The sequence below is a fragment of the Oryctolagus cuniculus genome, chromosome 6 (genome assembly GCF_964237555.1).
Source record: "Oryctolagus cuniculus chromosome 6, mOryCun1.1, whole genome shotgun sequence".
Classification (NCBI taxonomy): Eukaryota; Metazoa; Chordata; class Mammalia; order Lagomorpha; family Leporidae; genus Oryctolagus; species Oryctolagus cuniculus.
The window spans coordinates 125781776-125794839 of NC_091437.1; the positions used below are offsets into that span (position 1 = coordinate 125781776).

The 13064-nt window shown below is 44.7% G+C and overlaps 1 protein-coding gene across 5 annotated transcripts in view; it reads right to left on the reverse strand.

The window, feature by feature from the left end:
• RNF19A (ring finger protein 19A, RBR E3 ubiquitin protein ligase) overlaps positions 1–11150 on the reverse strand; it is a 66506-nt gene extending 55356 nt beyond the window's left edge. Inside the window, exon 1 of one of the 5 annotated variants that reach the window (XM_051843960.2) lies at positions 10896–11150. The gene's annotated coding sequence lies outside the window, so the exon portion shown is untranslated. Of the gene's footprint in view, positions 1–10012; positions 10210–10895 lie in introns of those variants that run through there. The other 4 variants (XM_070075367.1, XM_051843961.2, XM_070075368.1 and 1 more) reach the window with 4 other exon arrangements.
• Positions 11151–13064: the final 1914 nt, after the last annotated feature.

Sequence of the window (13064 nt, forward strand, 5' to 3'; positions counted from 1 at the left end):
AGCAAAGGCAAATTCTCAGTACTCTGCTACCTTACTTCATAGACCAAACCTTCTCTAACCTGCTGGTGTCTGATTTATCACATCGCCCTCCTTGCTTAGGAATTTCCACTGGTTTTCCAAGACTAAATCTCAAACTTTACATGAAATTCAAAGCCCTCCACAGACTAAACTTAGTTTCTTGTCTTTCTCTTACACAAAAACCCCACACACTAGCCAACTGACCCATTTGCTAAATAAAAAAAAAAAAAAAAAAAAAAAAAAAAAAAAAAAACCTTTGTAATTTCACCTCCATGACTTTTACTATGCTTGTCTCTGCCTGGAATACTCTTCTTCATCTTTTCTAATCAAAAGTCCTTATTGTCTTTCACAGACCAAGTCCTATCTTATATCCATAAACCATTCTAGCTCAATAATTATAAATATACACTAATAAAAACTGCATTGGTTTATATAGAAGTTTACAATTTTTTAAATTTTTCATCTAATTTTTTTTTTGACAGGCAGAGTTAGACAGTGAGAGAGAGAGACAGAGAAAAAGGTCTTCCTTCTGTTGGCTCACCCCCCAAATGGCGGGTGATTACCAGTCCGAAGCCAGGAGCCAGGTGCTTCCTCCTGGCTCCCATGCCAGTGCAGGGGCCCAAGCACTTGGGCCATCCTCCACTGCCTTCCTGGGCCACAGTAGAGAGCTGGCCTGGAAGAGGAGCAACCGGGACAGAATCCAGCGCCCCAACCAAAACTAGAACCCGGGGTGCTGGCGCTGCAGGTGGAAGATTAGCCTAGGGAGCTGCGGAGCCGGCCTCATCTAAATATTTTAATGTGACTTTTTTCTGTGCTAAAAGGTAGAAAAATACTCAAGCAGAGTAAAAAAGGTCAGGAGTGTAAGTTAGTGTTGATTATAATTTTCAATAGGCTGATCAGAGTCTCACTGAAAAGGTGACACTTCAGCAAAGATGTGAAAGAGGTAAAGGAGTTGTTAGCCCTGTGGAAATCTGGAGAAAGAACATCCAAGACAGAGGCAACAGCCTTTGCAAAGGCCCCATAGGAGGAACATGCCTGACAGGACCAAATAGGAAGCTAGAATCTGGCCAAAGGGAAATGAGCAAGGCAAAGAATATGAGATAGGGCAGAATGCAATGGGGCCAGGTTGTATGGGTTATCAGTCACTGTAAGTACTTTGGTTTTTATTCTAAGAAAGAAGGGGAAACTCTGGGTGCCTCTAAACAGATTAAGACAGTTTACAACCTCCAAACAGATGGCGATAGTTTAAATGGATTATTTTACTGTAACAAATAGATGCAGGGCAGGCATTTGGCCCAGCATCCCCATATCACTGTCTAGTTTGAGTCCCAGCTCTACTCCTGATTACTTCTGATTACAGCTTCCTGCAAATGTGCATCCTGGGAGCAGCAGGTTCAAGTAGTTGGGTACCTGCCACCCACATGGGAGGTCTGGGTCGAGTTCCTGGCACCCAGCTTTGGGCTGTCTCAGCTCCAGCCATGGTGGGCAGACAGGGAGTGAATCAATGGATGAGAGCGCTCTCTCAATAACAGGGGGTAAGGAGAATGCAGTGGCAGGGCAAGGGAGATGGCATGAACAGTGTAATAACCACTGCAATTTGGGCAGGCATGTGGTACAGTGGGCTAAGTCATGACTTGGTGTGCTCATATCCATATTGGATTGCTGGGGATCAAGTCCCACCTTCACTTCGGATTCAGCTTTCCGCTAATGCACCTTCTGGTAGGCAGCAGGTAATGACTCAAGTGCTTGAGTCTCTGCCACACACATAGGAGACCAGGATTAAGTTCCTGGCTCTTGGCTTTGGCCAGATCTAGCCTCGGCTGTTGCAAGCATTTGGGGAGTGAAGTAGCAGAAGACAGAGTGTGCTCTCTTCTTCTATGCTGATCTGTATTTCAAATAAGTAAACAGGGGCTGGAGCAATGGCGCAGAAGGTAAATCCTCTGCCTGCGGCGCCGGCATCCCATATGGGCACCAGTTCTAGTCCTGGCTGCGCCACTTTAGATCCAGCTCTCTGCTGTGGCCTGGGAAAGCAGTACAAGATGGCCCAAGTGCTTGGGCCCCTGAACCTGTGTGGGAGACCCGTAAGAAGCTCCTGGCTTCAGATCGGCTCAGATTTGGCCACTGCTGCCGTTGGGGAGTAAACCAGCAGATGGAAGACCTCTCTCTCTCTCTCTCTCACTGTTAACTCTACCTCTCAAATAAAATTTTTTAAAAAAATAAGTAAACAAAATATTACTGCAATAATCCAGGAAAGAGAAGGTGATGGCTCTCCAGGGGAAGCAATGAAGATATATTTTGATGTACATTTTGAAAAGTGAACTGTTAGCATTTCTTGATGGATTGCAAACAGGATTTTGGCCTGATTAACGAGAAGACTGAAAGTGCTACCAACTGAAAGGGGAAGGCTATAAAAAACAAGTTGTGGGGAGAAACCATGACCAGGAGTTCATTTTCAGACTTAAATTTGATGTCTTTATCTAGGTGGAAATATGTACCCGAACTCCTATTTGACCAACCTGGAATTTAGGACAAAAGTCTGGCCTAGAGATGTAAATCTGCAATTTGTTATATGGATGGCATCTTTAATCATGAGTGTGGATGAAATCATGAAGGGAATAAAAAGAGAAATGTAGGGAGTGAGCCCTGTGGCATTCCAACACTATGATGTGGAGGAGAGGAGGACCTAGTAAGGACACAAAATATAGCTGAGAGACTGTTAAGGAATTGTATCTTAAAACCTGTTTAAAACATGAACCACATCTTACAAAGTAAAGAATAAAAGGGTAAACTGGGAGAATAAAGGAAGGCATGAACAAAAACAACAGAATGTATGTTAAAGGGTATAATCTTTTTTTTTGGGGGGGGGGGGGGGCCAGGCAGAGTTAGACAGTGAGAGAGAGACCGAAAGAAAGGTCTTCCTTCCGTTGGTTCACCCCCCCCCAAAATGGCTGCTATGGCTGGCGCACTGCGCCAATTCGAAGCCAGGAGCCACATGCTTCCTCCTAGCCTCCCATGCGGGTGCAGGGCCCAAGCACGTGGGCCATCCTCCACTGCCCTCCCAGGCCACAGCAGAGAGCTGAACTGGAAGAGGAGCAACCGGGACAGAATCTGGCGCCCCAACTGGGACTAGAACCCGGGGTGCCGGCACCACAGGCAGCGCCGGCCAAGGGTATAATCTTTTTCTTAAGTTCACTTAGACTGGAAGGTATTAAGTCACCTTCTCTGTTACTTCTAAGAAACATTTAGAATTCTAAAGGAAGGATGTCTGTCTCTTTAAGATTTATTTATTTATTTGAAAGCCACAGTTAAAGAAAGAGGAGGAGAAACGGAGAGAGATCCTCCATCCGCTGGTTCACTCCTCAGATGGCCATAACAGCCCAGGATGGGCCAGCCAGAAGCCAGGAGCATTTCCTGGGTCTCCCATGTGAGGGAAGGGGTCCAACCACTTGGACTGTCTTCCACTGTTTTCCTGGGCACACTAGCAGAGAGCTGGATGGGAAGTAGAGCAGCTAGGACCCAAACTTGCGCACATATGGGATGCCTGTGCTGCAAGCTAGGCATACAAGCTAGCATAGTGCTAGGCTACTACTATGCGGGCCCCATCTGTTGCTTGATAATCACAATGGATGACATCAAAGATAAAGTACAGACCTTTGGCTTACTGTAGTCTTTTGACTACTATTAGTGTCCCATGGCCACTGTAACAAATAACCACAAACTGGCCAGCGCCGCGGCTCAACAGGCTAATCCTCCACCTTGCGGCGCCAGCACACCGGGTTCTAGTCCCGGTCGGGTCACCAGATTCTGTCCCAGTTGCCCCTCTTCCAGGCCAGCTCTCTGCTGTGGCCAGGGAGTGCGGTGGAGGATGGCCCAAGTCCTTGGGCCCTGCACCCCATGGGAGACCAGGAGAAGTACCTGGCTCCTGCCATCGGATCAGCGCGGTGCGCCGGCCGCAGTGGCCATTGGAGGGTGAACCAACGGCAAAGGAAGACCTTTCTCTCTCTCTCACTGTCCACTCTGTCAAAAAAAATAAATAAATAAATAACCACAAACTGGGTAATTTAGACAACATAGCTTCATTCTCAGTTTTGGAAGCTAGAATTCCAAAACTCAGCTAGGCATGCTTCCTCCCAGAGCTCTGGGGAAGAATCTGTTTTTTGCCTCTTCCAGCATCCATAAGCCCACTGTAAGCATTCCTTGGCTTGTGGCTACATTATTGTAATCTCTGCTTCTATGGCTATACTGCCTCCTCTTCTAATATCCCTGTGCTTTTTGCTTACAGGGTAATTTGTTACTGCATTTGAGGAGACCTGGGCAATAGAGGATGAACCCATCTCAAGATTCTTACTTACATATGCCAAGATCTTTCTTCCCATGTAAGGTAACACTCAGATTCTGGGGATTGGGATGGGCACATATCTTTTGAGGTGGAGCTATCATTCAACCCACTACAACATTCCAGGAATACTTGCTAAGAACTTCAGGAAAGAATCCTACATTTATGCAAAATGCCAAAAGATTTTTTTAATCAATTTATTTCAGAGGAAGAGGCAGAGCGAGAGAGGGGAGATTCCCCTTCACCTACCTATTTCACTCCATAAATGTCCACAAGAATCAGGCAGAGCTCGGAGCCGGGAACTCAATCCAGATCTCCGACGTGAGTAGCAGGGACCCAAGCACTTGAGCCATCATCTGCTTCCTTCCAGAAACCACATTAGTAGGAAACTACTGTCAGAGCTGGGAGTTGAACCTAGACACTCCAGTGTGGAATGTGAGTATATTAACTGCAAGGCCAAATACCCAAAAAAGGGTATTACATGCTTGCCATAATAAAAAAAAAATTACTTTCAAAATTAAAAGGTATAGATGGGGGGCTGGTGCTACAAAACACAGGTTAAGTCACAGCCTGAAAAGCTGGGTTCAAATCATAGCTGCTCCACTTCCAATCCAGTTCCCTGCCAATGGAACTATGGAAGCAGCAAAGGACGGTCCAAGTACCTGGGCCCCTGCCACCCATATGAAAGACAAGAATGGAGTTCCTGGCTCCTGGCTACTGCCTGGCCAGGTCATTGTAGCCATTAAAGGGAGTGAACCAATAGATGGAAGATCTCTGTCACACTGATTTTCCACTAAAAAAAATCATTTTCTAAAATTTAAAGGTATTGCTATAAGAAGATAGCTATTTGATCTGGCTAAGTGTATAACCAGAAGTCTCTCAGCTGCTTACCAGGTAACCACCACCACCCTTGGCCTGTATAAAAGAATTACTGTCACACTGCTATACATCACAAACCCTGAGGTGACAGCCTTTCCTAAATGGTTAGTTTACTTTCCTCTCCAACCAACTCACACTACTTCCCTCTTTCCAAAGGGTCTTATTTCATGATTTTGATATAAGGATGCCCATAAGACAACCCAGTTATTGTAAAAATAAAACCAGTTCTGACAATATTTAAATAGATGAAAGTACTGTATGTTCTCATTTATATGGAATAAAAGAAAAGAAAACAAACAAACAAGATCTCCAGAAGCTAAGCAGAATTGTGCATACCAGAGGTAGGGAGAATAGGGAGGAGGGAAGGAGAGGCAAACATTGCTTAACAGGTACTAAATTACAGTTAGCAGAAAGAAGTTCTGGTGTTCTATTGCAACGCAAGGTGACATTAATATCTACAATAATGTACTATAACTATTTTTAAAAGCCAAGTGATTATTATGAATGCTTTCATCAAAGAGTTATGTTTGAGGAGACTGTCATGTTTACCCTGAATTGAACACTGAACAAGGTAGACATTAAAAAAAAAAAAAAAAAAAAAAAAAAAAGACTGCTTGGAAAGAAAAAAAAAATAGATGAGAAAAAAAAAATAGATGAGACTCTCTTTAATTCTATAAGTTACAAGAGGCACCTTGTATTGATTTATTCATTGAAACTGATTCCAATGTGAAAGGTAACAGGACACTCCATATGCAGTAGTCTCAGTGGGACTTCCTTTTTTTTTTTTATATTGAGCTTTGCTAAGACAAGTTACTAATAATAAAGAGATCTCTTTCATAACAGTCTTATCTAAGCAGTTCAGAATGTTTCAAAGGCATAATTAATTCATACTAACCTAATAAAACAGACAATAGCAGATAGTCCCTCCTTTTATAAAAAGGGAGATTGAGGCAGTCATTTGGGAGTTATAAAACTATGAGAAGACAGGTACCCTGACTTTCAATTCAACTTAGTAATTCTAGTTCAATGACATACACAATTCTGTATTTGGCCTCAAAAAGCAGTTAGAAAAAAAGACTACAAAAAATGACTATCAAAAACAGATTTTTCCATGGAAATGAACATGTCATATAAAATGTGGCTAGAGTTACACTATTCAGTATCTAAATAAAACAATGTAAAGTCATGAATTAATACATGTTAAAATTTTTTTTATGTTGAGTTAAATAATTATATTATGAAAATTAATTTCATTTTATTTTTTCTGTGGTACAGAAAATCTTGTATTTGCGGCTCGTGTTATATTTCTATTGGACAGCATTGCTGTAGAGAAAGTTATGAAATAAGCATCATACACCATAGATACTTTACTCAACAAATACTTAGTCAACACCTATTATTGTCAGGCTTTAGAGTAATTGCTGAGACCTTAAGACTGAACAAAAAGAATGGGTCCTGCCATCATAGAGCCTGCATTGTTTCTTACACTTTTGCACTTTCACATATCTCATTTTGAATCAGGCATAAGAATAATTTAATTCAGAATACCATTTGGGCGGGGACAAATGACAATATTATGAAGTCACAAGTACATTCATATTAATGACCATCTATTTTGTGACAATTTCTAATATTTTGACATATATTTATCTTGAAGCCTAACACTATTACATTCCGGAAGGTTTCTACTATTTTCTTGCTCCTTCTAATTAGTTTGCTCCTTCCTTCTAGCTTGCCTCTACCAGAGTGTCTGTTCAACTGGCAACCTGTCTGCAGCTAACTTTGTGACAGGGCTATTTTTACTCGTAGGGGTCCCCAGAGCAGGACAGAGATTGAAAATGATAAGTGTTGGCCGGTGCCGCGGCTCACTAGGCTAATCCTCCCTCTTGCGGCGCCGGCACACCGGGTTCTAGTCCCAGTCGGGGTGCCGGATTCTGTCCCAGTTGCCCCTCTTCCAGGCCAGCTCTCTGCTGTGGCCCAGGAGTGCAGTGGAGGATGGCCCAAGTCCTTGGGCCCTGCACCCACATGGGAGACCAGGATAAGCACCTGGCTCCTGGCTTCGGATCAGCACGGTGCGCCAGCCACGGCAGCCATTGGAGGGTGAACCAACGGCAAAGGAAGACCTTTCTGTCTCTCTCTCTCTCTCACTGTCCACTCTGTCAAAAAAAAAAAAGATAAGTGTACCATAATTTTAAGGGACCAACTCCAGTTTTTTGAAGCAAAGATTCAATTTTCAAGTTTCTTTTGGAGTAAAACAAAAATAGGGTTATTTTTGAATAGAATTTTGTTTCATAATTTAATGCACAAACAGGATTAAAGCAATTCCTCATCAGTTATGTCTTATTGAAAATTTCACATAACAAAATCTTCTTGAACAGGACTTCTAATATAAAATACTAGCTAGCATCAACAGACCAAGGCTACCTAATGGTCTAAGGCTAATGGCATGGCTTAAGAAAACAATGTTACCGGTACAAAGTCATCAGGTATTACTACAACAGAGAGCAACGCAAGCAAAAATGACTATCAAAATGTGCTAATTTTTCCCACTTTAATTTGGAAAGTATCACTGACGTATGATAGCTCTTGAAAAATAAATGAAGTATCCAGGTTTTAGACACCCAGATGATTTCACTACCATGTCCCCTACCACCATCTGAAATACAGATGTGTTTAGCAAAGGAACATTATTCCTCAGTCCTTAGCTGTGCAGGTGTGGTTGTGCATATATTATTTCAATGTTATGCATCTTCTGTCAGTTAACGGACATCTTCAACTTAAATATATTTTAAAAGACCACAGAAAAAGAGTTAACTACTTTTGGAAGAAAAAAAAAAAAACTGCCCAGGTAAGGACAACCTAGCTATTCTCCATTAGTAATCCCATTAACATTTTGCTAAACAGGAGTTAAACCAAAGCCATTACTTAACCTAGAGTACTCCATGTATGATCCTAGGTCCTTTCAGACAATCACCAAACTGCTACTATGCTATATAGTGTGCTCATTTGCCAAATACAATACAACATGCAATTAAATATAAATTTAGAAATTCAACTTTATTTTGGCCTTCAGCCCAAAATATGCTAAAGTTTTTGGACTTCATTTATTTAAGAAAAAGGCAATAACAAAAAGAGCATAAGCTTAGAAAGAAGCAGCCTGTAACTGACAATCAATTGTCACTTGTTAGTGCCACCAGAAAAAACATTTTCCCAAGATTTCCTGTAGAACCTGAGTAGAGAAGATGTAAGTGAGCAATTCAGATGTAAATGCAGCAAATTCATCTCCGGCTTACTCAGTGCCCAGCACTTGTCTAGGGACTTTTATGTTATCACAGATATCTTGCCTTTTTTCCTCCCCTTGGAAATTCCAGAAAACTACATTTCTCAATCATCAGTGCCCTCCAGACTAAAAAAGAAAGAAAATGTGTAAGAAATGATTAGAAACCAAAGAATTTCTGGAATAAACCTAAGTGTTTAAAATAAAATCAGAACATGCCATAATTTACTCAGACTGTTTAAAATGGTCTAAAAATGCCTCAACTTACCTATATTTAATTCCATTTAACAACTTAATAATAAGCAGTATTCTTCCATCTGAACCTAATAGAGAGGTGACCTCAAGGGTCTTACCGTCACAACTGCAAAAATAACTGCTTTATGACTTCACCTATGTTCACACTTGAGAAGAATATTTACTTTCCACTAAAATGCTGAGGTATTTTAAAAAACAAATAATTTTAGTGTCCCTCATGTCAGGAAGAAAATAAAGCAACAATAAGTAAAAAGGTACCAAAAATTCAACAAATCATCATTAATATTTAAAAAGCAAACTCCAACATGGGTTGAATAAAATGGATAGGTTTTTGCATTAATGCTAATGATCAACTGAAATATAAAACAATAATTTCAAGTAGCTACTATCTGGACAGTAAAAACTGGGTTGTGTTTCAACACCTAAAATGATGTTGCAGTTTTAAAAAATTAATCTTAAAGGAGTCCTCCTGGAAGACTGAGATACTGGAAAAAAAAACATTAAACGTCAGTTGCCAAGTGTAATTTTTTTTCCTTAGAAAGACATTTTTCAATGACGTTTAAATATTTTCCATGGACACATGAAATTTAAAACTTTAGTTATATCGTATACAGTAATAAAGAAAGAACATTACCAAGCAGAACAAAAAAATTAACTGATAAAATTATGCAAAAAAGAATAAAACCACTTCTTTTAAGTACCGAGAGTTAATTCTAAATCCTCACCATGGAATTGCACACAGCTAGGAAAAAACATTTAAAGATAAGATCACCATTTTCTATATAAAGAAAAATATGTAGATTTTTATTTGATTCAGACAGTTCAGCATTAAAGACGCATTAACAGGCAAATGCGGTAGCGGCTTGAATTATAAAGAGAAGTGATTAACATGTGCGCTGATATGGTTACAGGCAAAGCTGAAAACTTGGGCATACCATCAGGTTTAATCGAGCCAATACGGTCAATGAATCTAGGTTAAAATAAGAAAAGCAGCCAAGAAAACAATAGAAAGACAGCCATGTTCTTACCAAAAAAAAAAAAAAAAAAAAGAGAGAGAGAGAGAGAGAGAAAGGAAAGAAAAGATCACAAACATTTCACAGCAGCAGCTTTTCGCCTCCACTGTTTACTAACATTTAAGGCCAACACCTGGGGATGCCCTTTCCAACGTCAACGTAACAGAACATTCTGCCACATTTTGAACAGCCAATATTAAGCAGAGTAAGCAAGCATCCTTCATGTATTTCTACCTCCGAAGGCCAACGGGGGAAAAAGTCCACCTTCCTCTCTCCCACAGACCTAGCCTCCGCCACTCTCTTCCTTCTTCTATGTACTGCCCTTGACGCGAGGTTAACGAACCCTAAACTTCTTTTTCCACGGTCCATCGGTGGAAAGGGTGGGGCTGGAGGTGGGGGGCGAGGGCAGGGTGGAACCCAGCTGATAAAAGCTGGAAATGCAAAGTCGGGGCATTACTTGCTGGGTGCGGGCCGGGAACACCCAGACGAAGGTCCAGGGGAAGACAAGCCCGGAAGATCCCGGAGCCACACACCACGGTTCACCGGGGGTGTAGCTTGCTCGGACCAACCCGCCCCGGCTCCCGGCTTTCCTGCCCAACAGCCCCAGGCGTTGGGGGGCCGACCTCCCCGGCCCCCCGAATGTGCAAGCCAGGCCCGGAAGCCGGTCCCGTTAGAGCCGATTTCACCCGTCAGGAATGCGCTCCGCCCCCGCCGCCCCGCCGGGGCAGCCGCCCTCCGGTCTCGCCAGCTTCAGGGGCTGGGCGAGTGCTCCAGGGGAGCACCGCCTCGGCAGTCACAACACTGCCGGGCCGGCTGCCCGCTCCACAGACACCCGGGCTCCGCCCCGGCCAGCGCAGCCAACCCAGGGGCCAGTCCTGGGCCTGACCCTCGAGGCCCCGAGTCCCCCCCCCCCCCACGCCCCGGGCCGGCTGGCCGCGGCCCCAGCCCCTCTCGCAGGGCGCCGAAGGGGGCGCCTTCTCGCCCCCCACCCCCAAGTCCCGGGGCTTCCGAATCCATTTTCGTCCCGGGGAAGGGCGCGAGGCCAGAGCTCGTCGGGTCGGAAACCGGAGCCACCCTGCCCGCTCCCGGGTGCAACCTCCTGCGGTGCCCGCCGTACCTTAACTCCTCAGAGCGGCGGCGACGCAGAGCTGCGGGCGAGCAGGCCCATCTCCCCCGAGCGACGGCAGGAACCCGAGGAAGCGCTGCGGGTGCGGGGGGTCCCTCAGCGGCGAGCGGCGCCTCTCAGCCGGGGCGGGGAGAGCGGAGGGACCGGGGCCCGACGGCCGCTCCCCAGACCTCCTCCGCAGTTCTGGCTGGAAGGCTGCTGGGGTGAACCAGCACCACAACTGCCATTCCCCCTCCCTCAGCCCCCGCTTTCCCCGCCTCCTCCTCCCACTTCTTCCTCTCGCCCCCGCCCCCCGGCCGCCCCGCCCCGCCCCGCCTCGGCGCGCCACCCACGTGCCTTGCGTCATGGCGTCACGCCCACCCGGCCCGCCGCGGGCGGCTCTGGGACTTGGTCGAGCGTTCGCCGGACGCCCGCGCACCGTTTCGCTGGCTGCACCTGGGCGGCCGGGCAGTCACCCGCCCTGCCGCGTGCAGAGATTCGCCCTGAGTGGGCTGGGCTGTGGGGCAGCGTCTCCCCGCCCTCCTGCGAGGACAGGTGGGGATGGCTGGAGCTGTCAGAGCGAAGGATGCCGGCTCCTGGCTTTTCGCACGGCGTTATTTATTCCTTTTGTGCTTTCTCGGTTCACCTGCTTGATTGGCAGCACCCGGGAGAGCGGGGCCGCTGCGTGGCCCAGAGTTCTGCTCTGGGCGCGGTACGTCCGCAGGTGCCCTCGGTCAGTTTTAATGGCCCTTGGCCACAGTAGCACCTTGCGCGAGGGTGTGGAGACTCCCTTGGACTCACCTTTGTCACTCCGTATTTTGGTACTTCACAAAGCCGTATGCTCATTGAGAATTCACATTTCAGTGCTCATTGATCTCTGCTACTTTCTGAATTACTTTGATCTAGCTTTAACTGTTGCATCACCTATCTTCTAAGCCTGCCAGACACCCCTCCTTTAATTTTTTTACCTTACACAAGACTTGGTATAAATTCTTCTTAATTGAATGAACAAAGTCAGGGCCTGGTCCATTTCCTCCTGGTTTATTTCTCATCAAGATATAGATCAGTCTTCTTTGGAATACTGAGAAATGAATATGATAGATGCTGGACAGACTGCATTCGCCATCTGTTTCTTAACTAAATATATCATCCTTCCAATCCTTGTTTTAGTATGTCTAATTGAAATTAGATACAAACCAGGGAGCCATGGTCTTTCCGACCGTGGTTGGTATCGTTGGTAACCCAGTCATGTTTACCAATTAGAAAACCGAACAAGCAAGGCAGTTGAGGTCCAAGTATCTTTGAACGTTAATTTTAAAGGAAGTAATTATGGGTCTGTTTATTTTCATTTGTCAGAAATTTTCAAACTGTTATAGATGCACCTTTAAATGCTATTTGAAGGCAGCCAGCAGTTTATGGGATACTTGAAGCCTACAGATAGTATAAGAATAGTACATTGATGGAACAGTACCCATACATAATATAATCCTTGAAAAGATATCAACATGTTAAACAACATTTCAGCACAGATGGAGATTGGCTTGAGAGGGGGTTTTGACGACAGTTCTGCAGAATGAGGATGGTTGTGTACTCTGTACAGTTGTATTTTCCAGAGATGCCTTTTCCAGCTTCCTGAAAGTTAGAGAGACTTCCTCCTCTTCGCTAGGCCAACGTAAATCTCCAAGGAAACAAATACTGAACATCTCCACCCACATCCCCACAGGCACTTCAAACTGAGCCTAACGTGGAGTTTACCATGGAGTTTCCTTAACACTGCTTGCCTCTTCCATTCACTGAGGCCAGAGCTGGAAATCTAGGACTTTTGCCAGGCTCTCTCTGTCAATCCCAAACCACCATTAAACCTTGCATTCCTTAGCTTTTCGCTTCTATAACAATTATCTGACACAGGCTGCCTGTGAAGGAAAGAAGTTCATTTTGGCTCACGATTTCGGAGGTTCACAGCCTGAGAAATAGCACAGGCTCCATTGTTTTGGCTGCCTGGTGAGACAGGAGGATAGCAGTGGCCAGTCCTGTGCAAGAAGCAATAACGTGGTGGTCCAGGAAGCAGAGAGGACAGCGAGGCCCAACTGGGCCTTTGTGTTGCTCACCAGAACACCCAGCTCCTACATAAAGCTGGATTAAGTTTCCACCCTCTTAGTGTCTCAACTTATGACTTTGAGG